Source organism: Oncorhynchus keta, unplaced genomic scaffold (assembly GCF_023373465.1).
Source record: "Oncorhynchus keta strain PuntledgeMale-10-30-2019 unplaced genomic scaffold, Oket_V2 Un_contig_1585_pilon_pilon, whole genome shotgun sequence".
Classification (NCBI taxonomy): Eukaryota; Metazoa; Chordata; class Actinopteri; order Salmoniformes; family Salmonidae; genus Oncorhynchus; species Oncorhynchus keta.
In genome coordinates this window covers 179,101-204,710 of record NW_026279560.1, presented here as the reverse complement: position 1 = coordinate 204,710, position 25,610 = coordinate 179,101, and the positions used below count along the sequence as shown (strand labels likewise).

General features: G+C 45.1%; 1 long non-coding RNA gene across 1 annotated transcript in view; it reads left to right on the top strand.

The window, feature by feature from the left end:
• Nucleotides 1–19,872: 19,872 nt before the first annotated feature.
• LOC127919137 (uncharacterized) overlaps nucleotides 19,873–25,610 on the top strand; it is a 42,748-nt gene continuing 37,010 nt past the window's right edge. The window contains exon 1 of the long non-coding RNA XR_008102000.1: nucleotides 19,873–20,204. This is a non-coding gene — a long non-coding RNA (uncharacterized LOC127919137). The remainder of the gene's footprint in view (nucleotides 20,205–25,610) is intronic.

Genomic DNA, 25,610 nt, shown 5'->3' with positions numbered 1-25,610 from the left:
TGTGTTGCTGTGTTGTCATGCTGAAGCTATAGGGGGTAGATGAATAGAATGTCTCTATGGTACATGATGTGATGCTGTGTTGTCATGCTGAAGCTATAGGGGGTAGATGAATAGAATGTCTCTATGGTACATAATGTGTTGCTGTGTTGTCATGCTGAAGCTATAGGGGGTAGATGAATAGACTGTCTCTATGGTACATGATGTGTTGCTGTGTTGTCATGCTGAAGCTATAGGGGGTAGATGAATAGACTGTCTCTATGGTACATGATGTGATGCTACATATATCCTCACATATTGACCTGGTTATGTCTTTAAGGTGCATCCAAAATGCTCCTTATATAGTGTGCTACCCCCAAAAAGTGCACTATAAAGGCAATAGTGGTATTTGGGGCGCTGCCTAAGTGTGTCTGAGTTAATCTGAGCATTGTTAGGTTGCTCCTTACTGCGTTCACCACTCATAGGGTCAAATGGGGACACTTGTGCAACTCTGATAAATATTAATGCGTCTTTTGAATTGAAGTTCAAGTCTTTCCTCAACTACAGGATTAGTCTCAGTTCATCTGAGGATGCTGGGTTCTCCTTGCTTGCCAGCTTTATGGGTGAATGAGGACCAATCCTAATATGGGATATGACTTAGCACCTAACTCAGATACTTGGTTGAATGAGGACTAATCCTAATATGGGATATGACTTAGCACCTAACTCAGATACTTGGTTGAATGAGGACTAATCCTAATATGGGATATGATTTAGCACCTAACTCAGACACTTGCACAACTCTGTCATTAATATTAACAGGAATTGAGACTCTAACGGCACCCTATTCCCTATAGGGCCCTGGTAAAAAAAATAGTGCCTTATATAGGGTGCCTAGGAGGTAGATGGCATCAGCAGACTGTCTGGTGTTGCTATGGCTGCCAGTCACATACCCCGTCTCTGCCCACTCTAGAGGACCCACACCAGCCAGACAGACGGACACAGCAGGGGAACTCCTTTGATCTCTAATTACAATCAGACTGCACAAGTCATCACTGACTGACTCATTTATGCATTCTCTCTTTTCATTTTCTTTGTCACTTTCTCTCTTGTTCTCCATGGTTCTTTCTCACTCTTCTCCTCTTATGTATGTCCCTCTCGCGTTCTCTCTCTCCTCTCTCTCTCTCTCTCGTTCTCTCTCTCCTCTCTCTCTCTCTCTCTCTCTCTCTCTCTCTTCTCTCTCTCCTCTCGTTCTCTCTCTCCTCTCGTTCTCTCTCTCCTCTCGTTCTCTCTCTCCTCTCTTGTTCTCTCTCTCCTCTCTCGTTCTCTCTCTCCTCTCTCGTTCTCTCTCTCTCCTCTCTCGTTCTCTCTCTCTCCTCTCTCGTTCTCTCTCTCTCCTCTCTCGTTCTCTCTCTCTCCTCTCTCGTTCTCTCTCTCTCCTCTCTCGTTCTCTCTTCTCTCTCTCGTTCTCTCTCCTCTCGTTCTCTCTTCTCTCTCTCGTTCTCTCTCCTCTCTTGTTCTCTCTCCTCTCGTTCTCTCTTCTCTCCTCTCTTGTTCTCTCTCCTCTCGTTCTCTCTCTTCTCTCTCATGCTGACAGTATTGCAGAGGTTTAATTCTCTTAATGAATAGAGGATTGGTGGTAATAAAGGTAGTGATGATGGGCGGAGGAAAGAGAAGAAGTGGTTATTTGATTTATTATCAGAGAATTAGGGTGTCCCTCAAATGGTACCCTGTACATTACACTGTAATGGGTAAAACCATTGACGCGGTCAACACTGTAATGGGTAAAACCATTGACACTTTCAACACTGTAATGGGTAAAACCATGTCACGGTCAACACTGTAATGGGTAAAACCCTGACACGGTCAACACTGTAATGGGTAAAACCATTGACACGGTCAACACTGTAATGGGTAAAACCCTGACACGGTCAACACTGTAATGGGTAAAACCATTGACACGGTCAACACTGTAATGGGTAAAACCATTGACACGGTCAACACTGTAATGGGTAAAACCATGACACGGTCAACACTGTAATGGGTAAAACCCTGACACGGTCAACACTGTAATGGGTAAAACCATTGACACGGTCAACACTGTAATGGGTAAAACCATTGACACCGTCAACACTGTAATGGGTAAAACCATTGACACGGTCAACACTGTAATGGGTAAAACCATTGACACGGTCAACACTGTAATGGGTAAAACCATTGACACGGTCAACACTGTAATGGGTAAAACCCTGACACGGTCAACACTGTAATGGGTAAAACCATTGACACGGTCAACACTGTAATGGGTAAAACCATTGACACGGTCAACACTGTAATGGGTAAAACCATTGACACGGTCAACACTGTAATGGGTAAAACCATTGACACGGTCAACACTAATGGTTAAAACACACACACACACACACACACACACACACACACACACTGCATCAATGTTACTGTACAGTATATTAGATTACACTATAGTAGGTTTCCCAAACTCTGTCCTGCCAGACACTGTAATGGGAGATGGCCAAAACCTGATAGAGATAGCCAGAGAGAGGGGTGGACACTGTAGAGATAGCCAGAGAGAGGGTGGACACTGTAATGGGTAAATGGCCAGAGAGAGGGTGGAACACTGATGGGAAATGGCCAGAAAACACTGATAGAGATAGCCAGAGAGAGGGGTGGACACATAGAGATAGCCAGAGAGACACACTGATGGGAAATGGCCAGAGGGAACACTGATCTGATGGGAAATGGCCAGAGAGAGGGGTGGACACTGATCTGATGGGAGATGGCCAGAGAGAGGGGTACACCAGAGATAGCCAGAGAGAGGGGTGGACACTGTCAACAGAGAGAGGGGTGGACACTGATCTGATGGGAAATGGCCAGAGGGAGGGGTGGACACTGATCTGATGGGAAATGGCCAGAGAGAGGGGTGGACACTGATAGAGATAGCCAGAGAGAGGGGTGGACACTGATCTGATGGGAGATAGCCAGAGAGAGGGGTGGACACTGATCTGATGGGAGATGGCCAGAGAGAGGGGTGGACACTGATCTGATGGGAGATGGCCAGAGGGAGGGGTGGACACTGATAGAGATAGCCAGAGAGAGGGGTGGACACTGATCTGATGGGAGATGGCCAGAGGGAGGGGTGGACACTGATAGAGATAGCCAGAGGGAGGGGTGGACACTGATAGAGATAGCCAGAGAGAGGGGTGGACACTGATCTGATGGGAGATGGCCAGAGGGAGGGGTGGACACTGATCTGATGGGAGATGGCCAGAGAGAGGGGTGGACACTGATCTGATGGGAGATGGCCAGAGAGAGGGGTGGACACTGATAGAGATAGCCAGAGGGAGGGGTGGACACTGATCGAGATAGCCAGAGAGAGGGGTGGACACTGATCTGATGGGAGATAGCCAGAGAGAGGGGTGGACACTGATCTGATGGGAGATGGCCAGAGGGAGGGGTGGACACTGATCTGATGGGAGATGGCCAGAGGGAGGGGTGGACACTGATAGAGATAGCCAGAGAGAGGGGTGGACACTGATAGAGATAGCCAGAGAGAGGGGTGGACACTGATCTGATGGGAGATGGCCAGAGAGAGGGGTGGACACTGATAGAGATAGCCAGAGAGAGGGGTGGACACTGATCTGATGGGAGATGGCCAGAGGGAGGGGTGGACACTGATAGAGATAGCCAGAGGGAGGGGTGGACACTGATATGATGGGAGATAGCCAGAGAGAGGGGTGGACACTGATCTGATGGGAGATGGCCAGAGAGAGGGGTGGACACTGATCTGATGGGAGATAGCCAGAGAGAGGGGTGGACACTGATGGAGATAGCCAGAGAGAGGGGTGGACACTGATCTGATGGGAGATGGCCAGAGGGAGGGGTGGACACTGATCTGATGGGAGATGGCCAGAGAGAGGGGTGGACACTGATAAGATGGGAGATAGCCAGAGAGAGGGGTGGACACTGTTGGAGACAGCCAGAGAGAGGGTGGACACTGATAGAGATAGCCAGAGAGAGGGGTGGACACTGTTGGAGACAGCCAGAGAGAGGGGTGGACACTGATAGAGATAGCCAGAGAGAGGGGTGGACACTGTTGGAGACAGCCAGAGAGAGGGGTGGACACTGATCTGATGGGAGATAGCCAGAGAGGGGTGGACACTGATCTGATGGGAGATGGCCAGAGAGAGGGGTGGACACTGATAGAGATAGCCAGAGAGAGGGGTGGACACTGATAGAGATAGCCAGAGAGAGGGGTGGACACTGATCTGATGGGAAATGGCCAGAGAGAGGGGTGGACACTGATCTGATGGGAAATGGCCAGAGAGAGGGTGGACACTGATAGAGATAGCCAGAGAGAGGGGTGGACACTGATAGAGATAGCCAGAGAGAGGGGTGGACACTGATCTGATGGGAAATGGCCAGAGGGAGGGGTGGACACTGATCTGATGGGAGATGGCCAGAGAGAGGGGTGGACACTGATCTGATGGGAGATGGCCAGAGAGAGGGGTGGACACTGATAGAGATAGCCAGAGAGAGGGGTGGACACTGATAGAGATAGCCAGAGAGAGGGGTGGACACTGATCTGATGGGAGATGGCCAGAGGGAGGGGTGGACACTGATCTGATGGGAGATGGCCAGAGGGAGGGGTGGACACTGATAGAGATAGCCAGAGGGAGGGGTGGACACTGATAGAGATAGCCAGAGAGAGGGGTGGACACTGATCTGATGGGAGATGGCCAGAGAGAGGGGTGGACACTGATCTGATGGGAGATGGCCAGAGAGAGGGGTGGACACTGATAGAGATAGCCAGAGAGAGGGGTGGACACTGATCTGATGGGAGATGGCCAGAGGGAGGGGTGGACACTGATAGAGATAGCCAGAGAGAGGGGTGGACACTGATGGAGATAGCCAGAGAGAGGGGTGGACACTGATCTGATGGGAGATGGCCAGAGAGAGGGGTGGACACTGATCTGATGGGAGATAGCCAGAGAGAGGGGTGGACACTGATAGAGATAGCCAGAGAGAGGGGTGGACACTGATCTGATGGGAGATAGCCAGAGGGAGGGGTGGACACTGATCTGATGGGAGATAGCCAGAGAGAGGGGTGGACACTGATGGAGATAGCCAGAGAGAGGGGTGGACACTGATGGAGACAGCCAGAGAGAGGGGTGGACACTGATAGAGATAGCCAGAGAGAGGGGTGGACACTGATGGAGATAGCCAGAGAGAGGGGTGGACACTGATGGAGATAGCCAGAGAGAGGGGTGGACACTGATGGAGATAGCCAGAGAGAGGGGTGGACACTGATCTGATGGGAGATAGCCAGAGAGAGGGGTGGACACTGATCTGATGGGAGATAGCCAGAGAGAGGGGTGGACACTGATGGAGATAGCCAGAGAGAGGGGTGGACACTGATGGAGATAGCCAGAGAGAGGGGTGGACACTGATAGAGATAGCCAGAGAGAGGGGTGGACACTGATGGAGATAGCCAGAGAGAGGGGTGGACACTGATGGAGATAGCCAGAGAGAGGGGTGGACACTGATGGAGATAGCCAGAGAGAGGGGTGGACACTGATCTGATGGGAGATGGTAGCCAGAGGGAGGGGGTGGACACTGATCTGATGGGAGATGGTAAGAGGGAGGGGTGGACACTGATCAGATGGGAGATGGCCAGAGAGAGGGGTGGACACTGATCTGATGGGAGATGGCCAGAGGGAGGGGTGGACACTGATCTGATGGGAGATGGCCAGAGAGAGGGGTGGACACTGATCTGATGGGAGATAGCCAGAGAGAGGGGTGGACACTGATCTGATGGGAGATGGCCAGAGGGAGGGGTGGACACTGATCTGATGGGAGATGGCCAGAGGGAGGGGTGGACACTGATCAGATGGGAGATGGCCAGAGAGAGGGGTGGACACTGATCTGATGGGAGATGGCCAGAGAGAGGGGTGGACACTGATCAGATGGGAGATAGCCAGAGAGAGGGGTGGACACTGATCTGATGGGAGATGGCCAGAGGGAGGGGTGGACACTGATCTGATGGGAGATGGCCAGAGGGAGGGGTGGACACTGATCTGATGGGAGATGGCCAGAGGGAGGGGTGGACACTGATCTGATGGGAGATAGCCAGAGGGAGGGGTGGACACTGATCTGATGGGAGATAGCCAGAGAGGGGTGGACACTGATCTGATGGGAGATAGCCAGAGAGAGGGGTGGACACTGATGGAGATCGCCAGAGAGAGGGGTGGACACTGATGGAGATAGCCAGAGAGAGGGGTGGACACTGATGGAGATTGCCAGAGAGAGGGGTGGCCACTGATGGAGATAGCCAGGGAAGTGGGTGACTATTGGAGGATGTCAACATCCCACCATCACAACAGCTCTCCATCTTAATAGTCACACCCTATTCCCTATGTAGTGCAGTAATTGTAGGCGCCATGTAGGGAATAGGGTGCCATTTGGAGCATAATCACTGTCATTCTCCTGCTAACTGATTTATTTCACTGCCATACCACACTAGTAAAGCACTTAGAATGAAGTAATGTATTGGTCATTCATTCTGTGCTGTCCTAGTGCGGATACTGGAATGTAGTACTTGTCTCCTTTGGAAGTCCTATGTGATCCTGAGGAGTCGCTGTTGGGAGGTTCTCTTTTCCCTCGTCAGCCCACTGATTACGACACCTCGAGAGGGAGGGCAGCATCTCTGAAGGAGTTAAGTAATCAGACCAACCCACATGAGAAATTCTTTAGTGTCTGCAGATGTGGCTTGGCTTCATCATAACAGCAGCATTGTGTGTGTGGACACCTCGAGTCACGTGGACAAGCCATAAGACCGATGAGTAGCTAATCAAATGGCTCGCCGCTGCTGCTGATGATCTATCCTGTTACCTATTCTCTTTACCCCTACCTATATGTCCATACTGTATCTACCTTCATTACCTCGTACCCCTGCACATCATCTCTTTACCCCTACCTATATGTCCATACTGTATCTACCTTCATTACCTCGTACCCCTGCACATCATCTCTTTACCCCTACCTATATGTCCATACTGTATCTACCTTCATTACCTCGTACCCCTGCACATCATCTCTTTACCCCTACCTATATGTCCATACTGTATCTACCTTCATTACCTCGTACCCCTGCACATCATCTCTTTACCCCTACCTATATGTCCATACTGTATCTACCTTCATTACCTCGTACCCCTGCACATCATCTCTTTACCCCTACCTATATGTCCATACTGTATCTACCTTCATTACCTCGTACCCCTGCACATCATCTCTTTACCCCTACCTATATGTCCATACTGTATCTACCTTCATTACCTCGTACCCCTGCACATCATCTCTTTACCCCTACCTATATGTCCATACTGTATCTACCTTCATTACCTCGTACCCCTGCACATCATCTCTTTACCCCTACCTATATGTCCATACTGTATCTACCTTCATTACCTCGTACCCCTGCACATCATCTCTTTACCCCTACCTATATGTCCATACTGTATCTACCTTCATTACCTCGTACCCCTGCACATCATCTCTTTACCCCTACCTATATGTCCATACTGTATCTACCTTCATTACCTCGTACCCCTGCACATCATCTCTTTACCCCTACCTATATGTCCATACTGTATCTACCTTCATTACCTCGTACCCCTGCACATCATCTCTTTACCCCTACCTATATGTCCATACTGTATCTACCTTCATTACCTCGTACCCCTGCACATCATCTCTTTACCCCTACCTATATGTCCATACTGTATCTACCTTCATTACCTCGTACCCCTGCACATCATCTCTTTACCCCTACCTATATGTCCATACTGTATCTACCTTCATTACCTCGTACCCCTGCACATCATCTCTTTACCCCTACCTATATGTCCATACTGTATCTACCTCATCTTTGCACATCATCTCTTTACCCCTACCTATATGTCCATACTGTATCTACCTTCATTACCTCGTACCCCTGCACATCATCTCTTTACCCCTACCTATATGTCCATACTGTATCTACCTTCATTACCTCGTACCCCTGCACATCATCTCTTTACCCCTACCTATATGTCCATACTGTATCTACCTTCATTACCTCGTACCCCTGCACATCATCTCTTTACCCCTACCTATATGTCCATACTGTATCTACCTTCATTACCTCGTACCCCTGCACATCATCTCTTTACCCCTACCTATATGTCCATACTGTATCTACCTTCATTACCTCGTACCCCTGCACATCATCTCTTTACCCCTACCTATATGTCCATACTGTATCTACCTTCATTACCTCGTCCCCTGCACATCATCTCTTTACCCCTACCTATATGTCCATACTGTATCTACCTTCATTACCTCGTACCCCTGCACATCATCTCTTTACCCCTACCTATATGTCCATACTGTATCTACCTTCATTACCTCGTACCCCTGCACATCATCTCTTTACCCCTACCTATATGTCCATACTGTATCTACCTTCATTACCTCGTACCCCTGCACATCATCTCTTTACCCCTACCTATATGTCCATACTGTATCTACCTTCATTACCTCGTACCCCTGCACATCATCTCTTTACCCCTACCTATATGTCCATACTGTATCTACCTTCATTACCTCGTACCCCTGCACATCATCTCTTTACCCCTACCTATATGTCCATACTGTATCTACCTTCATTACCTCGTACCCCTGCACATCATCTCTTTACCCCTACCTATATGTCCATACTGTATCTACCTTCATTACCTCGTACCTGCACATCATCTCTTTACCCCTACCTATATGTCCATACTGTATCTACCTTCATTACCTCGTACCCCTGCACATCATCTCTTTACCCCTACCTATATGTCCATACTGTATCTACCTTCATTACCTCGTACCCCTGCACATCATCTCTTTACCCCTACCTATATGCCCATACTGTATCTACCTTCATTACCTCGTACCCCTGCACATCATCTCTTTACCCCTACCTATATGTCCATACTGTATCTACCTTCATTACCTCGTACCTGCACATCATCTCTTTACCCCTACCTATATGTCCATACTGTATCTACCTTCATTACCTCGTACCCCTGCACATCATCTCTTTACCCCTACCTATATGTCCATACTGTATCTACCTTCATTACCTCGGCACATCATCTCTTTACCCCTACCTATATGTCCATACTGTATCTACCTTCATTACCTCGTACCCTGCACATCATCTCTTTACCCCTACCTATATGTCCATACTGTATCTACCTTCATTAACATCATCTGTATGCACATCATCTCTTTACCCCTGTCCATACTGTATCTACCTTCATTACCTCGTACCCTGCACATCATCTCTTTACCCCTACCTATATGTCCATACTGTATCTACCTTCATTACCTCGTACCCCTGCATCTCATCTCTTTACCCCTACCTATATGTCCATACTGTATCTACCTTCATTACCTCGTACCCCTGCACATCATCTCTTTACCCCTACCTATATGTCCATACTGTATCTACCTTCATTACCTCGCACCCTGCACATCATCTCTTTACCCCTACCTATATGTCCATACTGTATCTACCTTCATTACCTCGTACCCCTGCACATCATCTCTTTACCCCTACCTATATGTCCATACTGTATCTACCTTCATTACCTCGGCACATCATCTCTTTACCCCTACCTATATGTCCATACTGTATCTACCTTCATTACCTCGTACCCCTGCACATCATCTCTTTACCCCTACCTATATGCCCATACTGTATCTACCTTCATTACCTCGTACCCTGCACATCATCTCTTTACCCCTACCTATATGTCCATACTGTATCTACCTTCATTACCTCGTACCCCTGCACATCATCTCTTTACCCCTACCTATATGTCCATACTGTATCTACCTTCATTACCTCGTACCCCTGCACATCATCTCTTTACCCCTACCTATATGTCCATACTGTATCTACCTTCATTACCTCGTACCCCTGCACATCATCTCTTTACCCCTACCTATATGTCCATACTGTATCTACCTTCATTACCTCGTACCCCTGCACATCATCTCTTTACCCCTACCTATATGTCCATACTGTATCTACCTTCATTACCTCGTACCCCTGCACATCATCTCTTTACCCCTACCTATATGTCCATACTGTATCTACCTCATTACCTCGTACCCCTGCACATCATCTCTTTACCCCTACCTATATGTCCATACTGTATCTACCTTCATTACCTCGTACATCCTGCACATCATCTCTTTACCCCCTACCTATATGTCCATACTGTATCTACCTTCATTACCTCGTACCCTGCACATCATCTCTTTACCCCTACCTATATGTCCATACTGTATCTACCTTCATTACCTCGTACCCCTGCACATCATCTCTTTACCCCTACCTATATGTCCATACTGTATCTACCTTCATTACCTCGTACCCCTGCACATCATCTCTTTACCCCTACCTATATGTCCATACTGTATCTACCTTCATTACCTCGTGCCCCTGCACATCATCTCTTTACCCCTACCTATATGTCCATACTGTATCTACCTTCATTACCTCGACTGCACATCATCTCTTTACCCCTACCTATATGTCCATACTGTATCTACCTTCATTACCTCGGCACATCATCTCTTTACCCCTACCTATATGTCCATACTGTATCTACCTTCATTACCTCGTACCCCTGCACATCATCTCTTTACCCCTACCTATATGTCCATACTGTATCTACCTTCATTACCTCGTACCCCTGCACATCATCTCTTTACCCCTACCTATATGTCCATACTGTATCTACCTTCATTACCTCGTACCCCTGCACATCATCTCTTTACCCCTACCTATATGTCCATACTGTATCTACCTTCATTACCTCGTACCCCTGCACATCATCTCTTTACCCCTACCTATATGTCCATACTGTATCTACCTTCATTACCTCGTACCCCTGCACATCATCTCTTTACCCCTACCTATATGTCCATACTGTATCTACCTTCATTACCTCGTACCCCTGCACATCATCTCTTTACCCCTACCTATATGTCCATACTGTATCTACCTTCATTACCTCGTACCCCTGCACATCATCTCTTTACCCCTACCTATATGTCCATACTGTATCTACCTTCATTACCTCGTACCCCTCTCTCTTTACCCCTACCTATATGTCCATACTGTATCTACCTTCATTACCTCGTACCCCTGCACATCATCTCTTTACCCCTACCTATATGTCCATACTGTATCTACCTTCATTACCTCGTACCCTGCACATCATCTCTTTACCCCTACCTATATGTCCATACTGTATCTACCTTCATTACCTCGTACCCCTGCACATCATCTCTTTACCCCTACCTATATGTCCATACTGTATCTACCTTCATTACCTCGTACCCTGCACATCATCTCTTTACCCCTACCTATATGTCCATACTGTATCACTTCATTACTTTGTTATCATCTCTTTACCCCTACCTATATGTCCATACTGTATCTACCTTCATTACCTCGTACCCCTGCACATCATCTCTTTACCCCTACCTATGTCCATACTGTATCTACCTTCATTACCTCGTACCCCTGCACATCATCTCTTTACCCCTCCTATCCATCTTATCTACCTTCATTACCTACCATTCCATACTGTATCTACCTTCATTACCTCGTTATGTACATCATCTCTTTACCCCTACCTATATGTCCATAAGAAGTCAGTCGTTGCACATCATCTCTTTACCCCTACCTATATGTCCATACTGTATCTATAGTTAGATACATCATCTTTACCCCTACCTATTATTATGCAAGATTTGTCAAAAAGCACTCACAAACTTCTACAGATGCACAATCGAGAGCATCCTGTCGGGCTGTATCACCGCCTGGTACGGCAACTGCTCCGCCTCAACCGTAAGGCTCTCCAGAGGGTAGTGAGGTCTGCACAACGCATCACCGTACCTGTGACCTCCAGGACACCTACACCACCCGATGTTACAGGAAGGCCATAAAGATCATCAAGGACATCAACCACCCGAACCACTGCCTGTTCACCCCGCTATCATCCAGAAGGCGAGGTCAGTACAGGTGCATCAAAGCTGGGACCGAGAGACTGAAAAACAGCTTCTATCTCAAGGCCATCAGACTGTTAAACAGCCACCACTAACATTGAGTGGCTGGCCAACACACTGTCATTGACACTGACCCAACTCCAGCCACTTTAATAATGGGAATTGATGGGAAATGATGTAAATATATCACTAGCCACTTTAAACAATGCTACCTTATATAATGTTACTTACCCTACATTATTCATCTCATATGCATACGTATATACTGTACTCTACATCATCGACTGCATCCTTATGTAATACATGTATCACTAGCCACTTTAACTATGCCACTTTGTTTACTTTGTTGTATATACTGTACTCGATACCATCTACTGTATGCTGCTCTGTACCATCACTCATTCATATATCCTTATGTACATATTCTTTATCCCCTTACACTGTGTATAAGACAGTAGTTTTGGAATTGTTAGTTAGATTACTTGTTGGTTATCACAAGCATTTCGCTACACTCGCATTAACATCTGCTAACCATGTGTATGTGACAAATAACATTTGATTTGATTTGTAGTTGGGTCTCTCGTAGGGCTGGTGTGGGTGTAGATGTAGTTGGGTCTCTCGTAGGGCTGGTGTAGATGTCGTTGGGTCTCTGGGTGGGGCTGGTGTGGGTGTAGATGTAGTTGGGTCTCTGGGTAGGGCTGGTGTGGTTGTAGATGTAGTTGGGTCTCTCGTAGGGCTGGTGCGGGTGTAGATGTAGTTGGGTCTCTCGTAGGGCTGGTGGAGATGTAGTTGGGTCCCTCGGTAGGGCTGGTGTGGGTGTAGATGTAGTTGGGTCTCTCATAGGGCTGGTGTGGTTGTAGATGTAGTTGGGTCTCTCGGTAGGGCCTGTGTGGGTGTAGATGTAGTTGGGTCCCTCGGTAGGGCTGGTGTGGGTGTAGATGTAGCTGGGTCTCTCGTAGGGCTGGTGTAGATGAAGTTGCTTGACAAAGCTGCCCTCACATGGTCAAAAGTAGAATAACAACCAACAATCACTGCCATGGACATACATACTCCAAGTCCATTTTACATGAGCAAATGAATGACTCTGGGATATGAGGTAACAACAAGGCCTTTGTTAAAAGTGTTTTAAATTATTAGAATACAACAAAAAAAACTATTGTGTTGAATTGTCTTTGGGAAATAAAGAGAGACCTGGTTTAAAAAAGATAGTGGTAATATTTCAGAAATGTGTAGGCAGCATAACTTACTCTGTCTCACAGCTTAATGTACCCTGTCTCACAGCTTAATGTACCCTGTCTCACAGCTTAATGTACCCTGTCTCACAGCTTAATGTACCCTGTCTCACAGCTTAATGTACCCTGTCTCACAGCTTAATGTACCCTGTCTCACAGCTTAATGTACCCTGTCTCACAGCTTAATGTACCCTGTCTCACAGCTTAATGTACCCTGTCTCACAGCTCCCTGTCACAGCTTAATGTACCCTGTCTCACAGCTTAATGTACCCTGTCTCACAGCTTAATGTACCCTGTCTCACAGCTTAATTTACCCTGTCTCACAGCTTAATGTACCCTGTCTCACAGCTTAATGTACCCTGTCTCACAGCTTAATGTACCCTGTCTCACAGCTTAATGTACCCTGTCTCACAGCTTTTAATGTACCCTGTCTCACAGCTTAATGTACCCTGTCTCACAGCTTAATGTACCCTGTCTCACAGCTTAATTTACCCTGTCTCACAGCTTAATGTACCCTGTCTCACAGCTTAATGTACCCTGTCTCACAGCTTAATGTACCCTGTCTCACAGCTTAATGTACCCTGTCTCACAGCTTAATTTACCCTGTCTCACAGCTTAATGTACCCTGTCTCACAGCTTAATGTACCCTGTCTCACAGCTTAATGTACCCTGTCTCACAGCTTAATGTACCCTGTCTCACAGTTTAATGTACCCTGTCTCACAGCTTAATTTACCCTGTCTCACAGCTTAATGTACCCTGTCTCACAGCTTAATGTACCCTGTCTCACAGCTTAATGTACCCTGTCTCACAGCTTAATTTACCCTGTCTCACAGTTTAACTTACCCTGTCTCACAGCTTAACTTACCCTGTCTCACAGCTTAATTTACCCTGTCTCACAGCTTAACTTACCCTGTCTCACAGCTTAATGTACCCTGTCTCACAGCTTAATGTACCCTGTCTCACAGCTGTCTCACAGCTTAACTTACCCTGTCTCAAGCTGTACCCTGTCTCACAGCTTAATGTACCCTGTCTCACAGCTTAACTTACCCTGTCTCACAGCTTAATTTACCCTGTCTCACAGCTTAATGTACCCTGTCTCACAGCTTAATTTACCCTGTCTCACAGCTTAATTTACCCTGTCTCACAGCTTAACTTACCCTGTCTCACAGCTCAACTTACCCTGTCTCACAGCTCAACTTACCCTGTCTCACAGCTCAACTTACCCTGTCTCACAGCTCAACTTACCCTGTCTCACAGCTCAACTTACCCTGTCTCACAGCTTAATGTACCCTGTCTCACAGCTTAACTTACCCTGTCTCACAGCTTAACGTACCCTGTCTCACAGCTTAACGTACCCTGTCTCACAGCTTAACGTACCCTGTCTCACAGCTTAACGTACCCTGTCTCACAGCTTAACGTACCCTGTCTCACAGCTTAACGTACCCTGTCTCGCAGCTTAACGTACCCTGTCTCGCAGCTTAACGTACCCTGTCTCACAGCTTAACGTACCCTGTCTCACCCTGTCTCACAGCTTAACGTACCCTGTCTCACAGCTTAACGTACCCTGTCTCACAGCTTAACGTACCCTGTCTCACAGCTTAACGTACCCTGTCTCACAGCTTAACGTACCCTGTCTCACAGCTTTACCCTGTCTCACAGCTTAACGTACCCTGTCTCACAGCTTAACGTACCCTGTCTCACAGCTTAACGTACCCTGTCTCACAGCTTAACGTGTCTCACATCTTAACGCCCTGTCTCAAGCTTACGTACCTCTTAACGTCTGTCTCACAGCTTAACGTACCCTGTCTCACAGCTTAACGTACCCTGTCTCACAGCAACGTACCCTGTCTCACAGTTTAACGTACCCTGTCTCACAGTTTAACGTACCCTGTCTCACAGCTAACGTACCCTGTCTCACAGCTTAATGTACCCTGTCTCACAGCTTAATTTGTCTCACAGCCGTACCCTGTCTCACAGCTTAATGTACCCTGTCTCACAGCTTAATGTACCCTGTCTCACAGCTTAATGTACCCTGTCTCACAGCTTAACTTACCCTGTCTCACAGCTTAATGTACCCTGTCTCACAGCTTAATGTACCCTGTCTCACAGCTTAATTTACCCTGTTTCACAGCTTAACCTCACAGCTCAACTTACCCAAGAGACCACTTTTTTGAGGACAATTTTCGAAACTGTAATGTTTACATGAATTCTGATTATTTCCAAAGACACACAACATTGTGAAATATATGTAGATACCCTTGTCAGAAAGAATAGTATATTTCCTTTGACGGCATGATGCTGTATGTGAAAACGTACCCCACTCTCTCCTACAGTTGGTGCATTCATCTTAAAGGGCAAATCTGTGGTAGAAAAAAATAATTTTTGACATGACTCTGTCTATGAATTTGAGAGGTGACATTTCTCTATCCCTCGGCTTTTTAGCAAAACAGTGGCAGGGAGTTCACTTTGTTATTGTTTCAACTGCTGATTGGCACTTGAAGGTCGTTAGGTGAGACAATACAATTGTGATATGTGGTTAAGTACAAGTGCGGAGGGCACATTGGGGTTTATTTAAGATACTCTTCAAAGAGGTAGGGTTACAGAAGATGGGCTAGGACTCCGCTGTCCTGACGTAAGGGGAACCTTGTTCCACCATTGGGGTCCCAGGACAGAGAAGAGCTTGGGCTGTGTGGGAGTTAAACCCCTGTAGGGTAGGGAGGACCAGTAGACCAGAGATGGCAGAATGGAGTGCTTGGGTTGGGATGTAGGGTTTGAGCTGAGCCTGAAGGAAGAGAAGGGCAGTTTCCCATGGTCTTAAAGTGGATGTGAGCTTTGACAGACAGCAGTCCCAACCAGGGGCGTCATGCACCTTAAAATCTGACGGGGCATAAAGTACATGAAGATGGCTGGGGGGTGGCCCCCCATTGTAAATTTGATAATTTTGCAATTTTCAAACACTTATTCCTGCAATCTGAAGTCATGGTCATTATTCTTAATTCTATGTAAAAAATATATATATATATATATTTCGACATATCTAAGCATTCATCTTGGATCTTTTTTTAAAGAAACTAAATATGCTTCTCTGCACATCTGCTACAATCTGTGTAAAAGATTGAGTCTTATTCAGTAAATATGTTTCTAATGTCTACCAACCTGGCAGCTAAGATTGTTAGACAAGCTAGCTACTCTAACTTGATTGATAGCCTGAAATTGGAACAGGACCAATGTGAGGGGGGACATTGGACTTATGTCTCTGTCCCTGCTTGGAGTATGGTACACACTTTTACTGCAAAGAATGACTCATTCCTCCAAGTGTTTTTTGTTTGTTTTGTGAAACTGTAGTTACGGTCGGATATATATATATATATACACACACACACATGTATATATATATATATATATATATATATATATATATATATATATATATATATATATATATATATATACACACACACACACACACACACACACACACACACACACACACACACATATATATATATATATATATATATATATATATATATGTATATATATAGCATTATAAGAGCTATGGCGAGGACACACAAGTCATAATCGCTGTTCTGCTGCTAGTCTTGGTCTTTGTGGAAAATAACAGTGTTATTGTCTAAACGTATGGTGTTCCGGTCCATTAAATATATATGCCATTAATGAACTGAGGCAAATAACTCCAATTGGTGCCATCATGGTTGTTCCGGTGCCACTGGGACGTCTTCATCCTGGTCAGATTAAGTACCAAAGCCTAGATGACAGGGTACTGTGAAAGCACACACACAGGATGCCTCTGAGTCATAGCCATTACGGGTTAGAATGGATAACATGAACAACCAAACAGCCGTGATTGAATGACTACCATGTGCACCTGAAATAGACTAATGATAGACAACCGGAGTGAATATACAGCCCACCTTGCGGCTGTTTATTCAGAATCTAGTTCTACAGAATCTAGTCACACGCATGACGTTTTCTAAAGATCCATCTTTCTGATTTCTTCTTCTTCTAAAATACTCTTAATTGAAGGCAATACAGCAGTTGTGTGTGTTCGTGTGGTCCTTCTGTAGCTCAGTTGGTAGAGCATGGCGCTTGTAACGCCAGGGTAGTGGGTTCGATCCCCGGGACCACCCATACGTAGAATGTATGCACACATGACTGTAAGTCGCTTTGGATAAAAGCGTCTGCTAAATGGCATATTTCTTTCTTTCTTTATTTCTTTCGTGCTTGACATGTTTTCTCTAATTTTGTCTGGCCTTCATTTTAAACTTTCGATATTGACGACACTCAGGGCCCATCCACGGCTGCATCCAGTAGCTAATGCCCTGGTAACCTTCCCTCACCCCTCCTTCAACTTTCTCGCAACCTTCCCCTGACGCAATCAACAGCACGTGCTTCATAAACAGTGAACTGTGTCAGAAAGGTATGCTCAGGGAGGGCTGGAGACATGGATACTCAAACATTAAAAGCGCATTATGTGTAAGATTAGTCCCTGAGCCCAAGAACACTAAGGTAACCTGCCTAAATGACTACTGACCCGTAGCACTCACGTCTGTAGCCATGAAGTGCCTCGAAAGGCTGGTCATGGCTCACATCAACACCATTATCCCAGAAACACTAGACCCACTCCAATTTGCATACCACCCCAACAGATCCACAGATGATGTAATCTTTTCTTATAAAACATTTTTTTTAGTATCCAGTTGGTAGTTACAGTCTTGTCTCATCGCTGCAACTCCCATACGAACACCAAAGTGTCGGACGAAACACCATACACCTGGCGACTGTGTCAGCGTGCACTGTGCCCGGCCAGCCACAGGAGTTACTAGTGCGCGATAGGACAAGGACATCCTGGCCGGCCAAACCCTCCCCTAACCCCGGACGCACACTGGGCCAATTGCGCGCTGCCCCATGGGTCTCCCAGTCGCGGCCAGTTGCTACAGAGCATGGACTCGAACCCAGAATCTCTAGTGGCACAGCTAGCACTGCGATGCAGTGCCTGAGGCCACTGCGCCACTCAGAAGGCCACAGGTGATGCAATCTCTATTGCACTCTGCACTGCCCTGTCATACCTGGACAAAAGGAACACCTATGTGAGAATGCTATTCGTTAACTACAGCTCAGCATTCAACACCATAGTGCCCTCAAAGCTCACCACTAAGCTATGGAGCCTGGGACTGATCACCTCCCTCTGCAACTGGATCCTGGACTTCCTGACGGGCCACCCCCAGGTGGTATGGGTAGGTAACAACACATCCGCCACGCTGATCCTCAACACGGGAGCCCCTCAGGGGCGCGTGCTCAGTCCCCTCCTGCACTCCCTGTTCACTCATAACTGCACAGCCAGGCACAACTCCAACACCATCATTAAGTTTTCCAATGACACAACAGTGTTTGCATTACCCCCCCTCTCTTCTACACTGCTGCGACTCTCTGATATTATCTATGCATAGTCACTTTAATAACTCTACCTACATCTACATATTACCGGTATCTCCTGTATACAGCCTCACTATTGTTATTTTACTGCTGCTCTTTAATTGTTTGTTAAGTGAATTTATTTTTTGTGATATTTTTAAAAAAATTGCATTGTTTGTAAAGGACTTGTAAGTAAGCATTTCACTCTAAGGTATGTAGCGCATGTGACAAATACGATTTGATATTATATTGATGATATAGCACGGTTCAGGAATATTATATTGGTGATATAGCACGGTTCAGTAAGATTATATTGATGATATAGCATAGTTCAGTAAGATTATGTTGACGATGTAGCCCGGTTCAGTAAGATTATATTGGTGATATAGCACGGTTCAGTAAGATTATGTTGACGATGTAGCCCAGGTTCAGTGAGATTATATTGGTGATATAGCACGGTTCAGTAAGATTATATTGATGATATAGCATAGTTCAGTAAGATTATGTTGACGATGTAGCCCGGTTCAGTAAGATTATATTGGTGATATAGCACGGTTCAGTAAGATTATGTTGACGATGTAGCCCAGGTTCAGTGAGATTATATTGGTAATATAGCACGGTTCAGTAAGATTATATGGCCATCAGACCTGTACAGATGTGGATGTAGTCCTTTAAAGGCAGTTATTCCTTGCAAGTAAGCTTTTGGTGTGTTGAGCTTTTTGATTAGGTTGAAATAGATTGATTAAATTGCTTCAACGGGCTGGTTGTCTCAAGACGGAAGTAGAGAACAAGGAAACACACACACACACACACACACAGCCCTCTCATTGGCTGAGCCCCCTCCCTGACATGCCCACTCCTTGTTACCTGGGCAACCCCACCAGGGAGAGGAATATACCCACTCTCCCCTCTTCTCCATCGCCACCTCTCTCTCTCTTTCTCTCCACACACACACACACACACACACACACACACACACACACACACACACACACACACACACACACACACACACACACACACACACACACACACACACACACACACACACACACACACACACACACACACACACACACACACACACACACACACACACAAACAGTGTTACAACAGTTAACCTATCTCTTCCTCCCTCGCTCTCTCCTCCTCCCCTCTCTTTAAGTTTCCTCCCCCAATCCTTGACTTAACATGCTGCTTCAGTCTCACAGTGGAGACACTCAGAGAGCACCACAGAGAGAGACAGCAGCAGCAAACCAAAGAACGCACTGCTACTGTCCCCCTCTCCACCTCTTCTCTCCACTACTACTGTCCACCTCTTCTCCACTTCTTCTCTCTCTCTGTGTCTCCCTTGTTCATCTTGTCAGGTCAGTGTGGATGTGAGATGGGTTGTGGATATTCCTCAACGACCAGCACGGCTGGAGGAGGTGAGTGTGCCATCGATCTATAATATAAAGTTGTGGAAACAGGGATTTACAATATAAAGTTGTGGAAACAGGGCTTTACAATAGAGAGTTGTGGAAACAGGGGTTTACAATAGAGAGTTGTGGAAACAGGGCTTTACAATAGAGAGTTGTGGAAACAGGGCTTTACAATAGAGAGTTGTGGAAACAGGGATTTATAATTATGGAGAGTTATTGAGTTTTTTATGAATAGAGCTGTAGGGTACAGAAGTACCTTCTGTGTACAGTATGTGGGCAATGATTTGTGTGTGTGTGTGTGTTTGTGTTTGTTTGTGTGTATGCGCTTGCTCATTCAAGTGCAACCGTGTGTGCGTGCTTGCCTGGCGTGTGTGAGCGTGTGTGTTGATCTGAAGCTAAACTAGTTGAATCAGACACACTGTCAGTTTGAATCAAAGCAGCAGTCTTGATATCATTGATACGTCAACACTCTGAGGGAGAGAGAGAGACTTTCAGAAATCAAAGCCAATAGACATTACCCTTGGAATGCTTTCCCCTGACATGATCATTATGAAAAGAGAAACCCTTATGAAAGCAGATGTTCTTTGTTAGTCTGTTATATTCAATATGTTTGGCCAATGTGCCGTGGGTTTGATGTTCAATAGAAGTCATTTTCAACCTCTAATTCAACATGTAATGTTGTGTATGGAAAATGGATAACGAGAATACCATAGACAGACACCATGTCCTACTGATGTACTGGTTAACATCTACTACAGTTAACATATTATCAACTGTCACATGAACAACACCATCATATGGCTTGTTTACCTTGACTAACAGTAGACCACTAGTATAGCTGAGGTTGAGGATATGACTTGTTTACCTTGACTAACAGTAGACCACTAGTATAGCTGAGGTTGAGGATATGACTTGTTTACCTTGACTAACAGTAGACCACTAGTATAGCTGAGGTTGAGGATATGACTTGTTTACCTTGACTAACAGTAGACCACTAGTATAGCTGAGGTTGAGGATATGACTTGTTTACCTTGACTAACAGTAGACCACTAGTATAGCTGAGGTTGAGGATATGACTTGTTTACCTTGACTAACAGTAGACCACTAGTATAGCTGAGGTTGAGGATATGACTTGTTTACCTTGACTAACAGTAGACCACTAGTATAGCTGAGGTTGAGGATATGACTTGTTTACCTTGACTAACAGTAGACCACTAGTATAGCTGAGGTTGAGGATATGACTTGTTTACCTTGACTAACAGTAGACCACTAGTATAGCTGAGGTTGAGGATATGACTTGTTTACCTTGACTAACAGTAGACCACTAGTATAGCTGAGGTTGAGGATATGACTTGTTTACCTTGACTAACAGTAGACCACTAGTATAGCTGAGGTTGAGGATATGACTTGTTTACCTTGACTAACAGTAGACCACTAGTATAGCTGAGGTTGAGGATATGACTTGTTTACCTTGACTAACAGTAGACCACTAGTATAGCTGAGGTTGAGGATATGACTTGTTTACCTTGACTAACAGTAGACCACTAGTATAGCTGAGGTTGAGGATATGACTTGTTTACCTTGACTAACAGTAGACCACTAGTATAGCTGAGGTTGAGGATATGACTTGTTTACCTTGACTAACAGTAGACCACTAGTATAGCTGAGGTTGAGGATATGACTTGTTTTGACCTTGACTAACAGTAGACCACTAGTATAGCTGAGGTTGAGGATATGACTTGTTTACCTTGACTAACAGTAGACCACTAGTATAGCTGAGGTTGAGGATATGACTTGTTTACCTTGACTAACAGTAGACCACTAGTATAGCTGAGGTTGAGGATATGACTTGTTTACCTTGACTAACAGTAGACCACTAGTATAGCTGAGGTTGAGGATATGACTTGTTTACCTTGACTAACAGTAGACCACTAGTATAGCTGAGGTTGAGGATATGACTTGTTTACCTTGACTAACAGTAGACCACTAGTATAGCTGAGGTTGAGGATATGACTTGTTTACCTTGACTAACAGTAGACCACTAGTATAGCTGAGGTTGAGGATATGACTTGTTTACCTTGACTAACAGTAGACCACTAGTATAGCTGAGGTTGAGGATATGACTTGTTTACCTTGACTAACAGTAGACCACTAGTATAGCTGAGGTTGAGGATATGACTTGTTTACCTTGACTAACAGTAGACCACTAGTATAGCTGAGGTTGAGGATATGACTTGTTTACCTTGACTAACAGTAGACCACTAGTATAGCTGAGGTTGAGGATATGACTTGTTTACCTTGACTAACAGTAGACCACTAGTATAGCTGAGGTTGAGGATATGACTTGTTTACCTTGACTAACAGTAGACCACTAGTATAGCTGAGGTTGAGGATATGACTTGTTTACCTTGACTAACAGTAGACCACTAGTATAGCTGAGGTTGAGGATATGACTTGTTTACCTTGACTAACAGTAGACCACTAGTATAGCTGAGGTTGAGGATATGACTTGTTTACCTTGACTAACAGTAGACCACTAGTATAGCTGAGGTTGAGGATATGACTTGTTTACCTTGACTAACAGTAGACCACTAGTATAGCTGAGGTTGAGGATATGACTTGTTTACCTTGACTAACAGTAGACCACTAGTATAGCTGAGGTTGAGGATATGACTTGTTTACCTTGACTAACAGTAGACCACTAGTATAGCTGAGGTTGAGGATATGACTTGTTTACCTTGACTAACAGTAGACCACTAGTATAGCTGAGGTTGAGGATATGACTTGTTTACCTTGACTAACAGTAGACCACTAGTATAGCTGAGGTTGAGGATATGACTTGTTTACCTTGACTAACAGTAGACCACTAGTATAGCTGAGGTTGAGGATATGACTTGTTTACCTTGACTAACAGTAGACCACTAGTATAGCTGAGGTTGAGGATATGACTTGTTTACCTTGACTAACAGTAGACCACTAGTATAGCTGAGGTTGAGGATATGACTTGTTTACCTTGACTAACAGCAGACCACTAGTATAGCTGAGGTTGAGGATATGACTTGTTTACCTTGACTAACAGTAGACCACTAGTATAGCTGAGGTTGAGGATATGACTTGTTTACCTTGACTAACAGTAGACCACTAGTATAGCTGAGGTTGAGGATATGACTTGTTTACCTTGACTAACAGCAGACCACTAGTATAGCTGAGGTTGAGGATATGACTTGTTTACCTTGACTAACAGCAGACCACTAGTATAGCTGAGGTTGAGGATATGACTTGTTTACCTTGACTAACAGTAGACCACTAGTATAGCTGAGGTTGAGGATATGACTTGTGTACCTTGACTAACAGCAGACCACTAGTATAGCTGAGGTTGAGGATATGACTTGTTTACCTTGACTAACAGTAGACCACTAGTATAGCTGAGGTTGAGGATATGACTTGTTTACCTTGACTAACAGTAGACCACTAGTATAGCTGAGGTTGAGGATATGACTTGTTTACCTTGACTAACAGTAGACCACTAGTATAGCTGAGGTTGAGGATATGACTTGTTTACCTTGACTAACAGTAGACCACTAGTATAGCTGAGGTTGAGGATATGACTTGTTTACCTTGACTAACAGTAGACCACTAGTATAGCTGAGGTTGAGGATATGACTTGTTTACCTTGACTAACAGTAGACCACTAGTATAGCTGAGGTTGAGGATATGACTTGTTTACCTTGACTAACAGTAGACCACTAGTATAGCTGAGGTTGAGGATATGACTTGTTTACCTTGACTAACAGTAGACCACTAGTATAGCTGAGGTTGAGGATATGACTTGTTTACCTTGACTAACAGTAGACCACTAGTATAGCTGAGGTTGAGGATATGACTTGTTTACCTTGACTAACAGTAGACCACTAGTATAGCTGAGGTTGAGGATATGACTTGTTTACCTTGACTAACAGTAGACCACTAGTATAGCTGAGGTTGAGGATATGACTTGTTTACCTTGACTAACAGTAGACCACTAGTATAGCTGAGGTTGAGGATATGACTTGTTTACCTTGACTAACAGTAGACCACTAGTATAGCTGAGGTTGAGGATATGACTTGTTACCTTGACTAACAGTAGACCACTAGTATAGCTGAGGTTGAGGATATGACTTGTTTACCTTGACTAACAGTAGACCACTAGTATAGCTGAGGTTGAGGATATGACTTGTTTACCTTGACTAACAGTAGACCACTAGTATAGCTGAGGTTGAGGATATGACTTGTTTACCTTGACTAACAGTAGACCACTAGTATAGCTGAGGTTGAGGATATGACTTGTTTACCTTGACTAACAGCAGACCACTAGTATAGCTGAGGTTGAGGATATGACTTGTTTACCTTGACTAACAGTAGACCACTAGTATAGCTGAGGTTGAGGATATGACTTGTTTACCTTGACTAACAGTAGACCACTAGTATAGCTGAGGTTGAGGATATGACTTGTTTACCTTGACTAACAGTAGACCACTAGTATAGCTGAGGTTGAGGATATGACTTGTTTACCTTGACTAACAGTAGACCACTAGTATAGCTGAGGTTGAGGATATGACTTGTTTACCTTGACTAACAGTAGACCACTAGTATAGCTGAGGTTGAGGATATGACTTGTTTACCTTGACTAACAGTAGACCACTAGTATAGCTGAGGTTGAGGATATGACTTGTTTACCTTGACTAACAGTAGACCACTAGTATAGCTGAGGTTGAGGATATGACTTGTTTACCTTGACTAACAGTAGACCACTAGTATAGCTGAGGTTGAGGATATGACTTGTTTACCTTGACTAACAGTAGACCACTAGTATAGCTGAGGTTGAGGATATGACTTGTTTACCTTGACTAACAGTAGACCACTAGTATAGCTGAGGTTGAGGATATGACTTGTTTACCTTGACTAACAGTAGACCACTAGTATAGCTGAGGTTGAGGATATGACTTGTTTTGACTAACTTGACTAACAGACTAGACCACTAGTATAGCTGAGGTTGAGGATATGACTTGTTTACCTTGACTAACAGTAGACCACTAGTATAGCTGAGGTTGAGGATATGACTTGTTTACCTTGACTAACAGTAGACCACTAGTATAGCTGAGGTTGAGGATATGACTTGTTTACCTTGACTAACAGTAGACCACTAGTATAGCTGAGGTTGAGGATATGACTTGTTTACCTTGACTAACAGTAGACCACTAGTATAGCTGAGGTTGAGGATATGACTTGTTTACCTTGACTAACAGTAGACCACTAGTATAGCTGAGGTTGAGGATATGACTTGTTTACCTTGACTAACAGTAGACCACTAGTATAGCTGAGGTTGAGGATATGACTTGTTTACCTTGACTAACAGTAGACCACTAGTATAGC